This window comes from Mizuhopecten yessoensis, unplaced genomic scaffold (genome assembly GCF_002113885.1).
Source record: "Mizuhopecten yessoensis strain PY_sf001 unplaced genomic scaffold, ASM211388v2 scaffold10827, whole genome shotgun sequence".
Classification (NCBI taxonomy): Eukaryota; Metazoa; Mollusca; class Bivalvia; order Pectinida; family Pectinidae; genus Mizuhopecten; species Mizuhopecten yessoensis.
In genome coordinates, this window is record NW_018408741.1 from 115,748 (window position 1) to 118,238 (window position 2,491).

Below are 2,491 nucleotides of genomic sequence, written 5' to 3' on the forward strand. Positions count from 1 at the left end.
ATGTACTCACCTGTTTTATGGTTGTAAGTGTGAGATTAATACCAGTTGAGCCATGCAGGCCCATTGGGCCTCTTGTTTGAATGACTTTTACTCAAGGCACTGATATTTTTCCTGTAGCTTTATTTTAGTCCACTTTTAAGGTTACAGGTGTGAGATTAATACCAGGTGAGCAATGCAAGAGGCCCATGTTTGGCTAGTAACATTGGGCCTCTTGTATTACTATTTAAATTCACAATGTTTCTATTTCATGTTCCTTTGATTTCATGACTGTTTCCAAAAGTTAACAATAAATGATAATTTAATTGTGACTAAGAGGCACATCTCAACAAAAAAAGGAATTCATGATCAGCACGTTTTGAAGGAAACACCTACATTTATGTTTCAGCATCAAATGTATGTATCCATTGCAGTTCCTCCTCGAATAGTCAGTCTCAGCTACACACAAGGAGACGTTGATGTAACTGAGAATGGATCTATGTCACTGTTCTGTTCTGTGGAAAGTTACCCTCCGTCTACAATCCAGTGGTATTATAAAGCTAACAACACAGTCCTACTGACCACCCCGGACGTACTGGACAGCACCTACACCCTGGCTACCGCTAGCTGTCTAGACACAGGAGTCTATACCTGTTCTGCACGGAATAGTGTCGATAATATAGATGTTACCAGGGATATATATATCAACGTTTTGTGTAAGTAATTTTCCATGTGTCACCATAAGGACTAATAATTTTTATACACCCGTCAAATTTGACGGGAGTATTATGGTATGGCATTGTCCATCCGCGTAAACTTTTGTTTGTCTGGCAATCTCCTCCTACATTTTTTAACCGATTTCTTTGAAACTTGGTATACATTATAATCATGATGTAAAGTTGTGTCTCCCTTAAAAGAATTTTTGATTCGACTATTTTTCCAAAAGTTATTGCCCTTTGTTCATTTTAGTATTTGATTTTGGCCGGCTATCTCCTCCTACATTTTTGAATGGATCTCTTTGAAACTTCGTAGGCTAAATCATCATGATATGTTGTTGTGTCTCCTTGAAAAGAATTTTGATTCGACAGTTTTTCAAAAAGTTATTGCCCTTTGTTCATTTCAGTATTTGATTTTTGTCCGGCAATCTCGTCCTACATTTTTCAACGGATCTCTTTGAAACTTAGTATACATTATAATCATGATATGAAGTTTTGTCTCCCTTAAAAGAATTTTGATTCGACAATTTTCCTAAAGGTTATTGTCCTTTGTTCATTTCAGTATTTGATTTTTTTATTTGGAGATTTCTCTCCTACATTTTTATAGCATGTCAGCTAACCACTCTTTGAATGATGCAGATCTTATTTCAATGTAAGAAAGTATATAACACTATATGTCATTCGACGGGCGTATATGGTTCCGCCCCGTGGTACTCTTGTTAACTCACCTGGCCCAAAGAGCCAGGTCAGCTTCACCAATTTTCAAGGTCATAGCTATAGGAGTCAAATATGTTCAAATCTTTAAACATTTTCTTCTGAATAACCAGTAGGCCCAGGATGATTATATATGGCCAATTACATGCGAGGATGAAAGGCTACAAATTTTGTCCAAAGGAATGGCCTTGACTTATATTCAAGGTCACATGGGTCATTTATCTTAAAAAAAATCAAACAACTTCTTCTGAATAACAGACAGGCCGAGGGTGATAACATTTGGCTAGTAACATGCTGGGATAAAGGGCAACCAAGTTTGTTCTAATGATTGACCTTCACCAATATTCAACGTCACATGAGTCAAATATGTTAAAATCTTTTACAACTTCTGAATAACCAGGAGGCCCAAGATGTTGATATTAAGCCAGTTAGATGCTGGGATGAAGGGCTATCAGGTTCGTTGAAATGAGTGATCTCAAAATATTCAAGGTGATTGGGTTCAAATTTGTATAAAATGGTTAAAGGACTTTTTCTGAATAACCAAAATGTGCTGGGTGATTGTTTGTTCACGTGAATTACCTTGACACACTTTCAAAGTCACATCTTGTCAATTGTGCATAAATCTATAAACAAAAGCTACATGTATAGTGTGGTGATATTTGGCAAGTTGCATTCTGGGAGGAAGGGCTATGAAGTTTGTTCAACTTAATGTCCATGTTTGACTTCCAAGGTCACAGGGGTCAAATGTGTTTAAACTGTTTAACAGGTTCTTTTGAATATCTTTTGATACTTTACCTATGGCTTTATCATAGTCCACTTTTAAAATTAGAGTTATGAGATTAATACCAGGTGAGTAATACAGGCAAATTGTGCCTCTTGTTTCAGGATCTCTTCTTTTATTGTCTTTTTCTCTTCTTTGACACCGGCTGGTCGGTTGGTGCAGTGGATAGCACACTTGCTTTTCACTAAGGCGGCTGCAGTTCAATTCCCCGATCGGACATGAACAGGTTGGGGTCACCTGCCTGACCATTTGGGTTTTCTCCAAGTACTCCAGTTTCCCCCCACATTAAGACCCCCCCACCCCC

The 2,491-nt window shown here is 37.7% G+C and overlaps 1 protein-coding gene across 1 annotated transcript in view; it reads left to right on the forward strand.

Annotated features, from left to right (window-relative positions):
- Positions 1 to 479: 479 nt before the first annotated feature.
- Positions 480 to 2,491, forward strand: part of LOC110462718 (nephrin-like) — a gene marked incomplete at its 3' end in the record, with an annotated part of 22,733 nt that continues 20,721 nt past the window's right edge. The window contains exon 1 of the mRNA XM_021516824.1: positions 480 to 692. The remainder of the gene's footprint in view (positions 693 to 2,491) is intronic.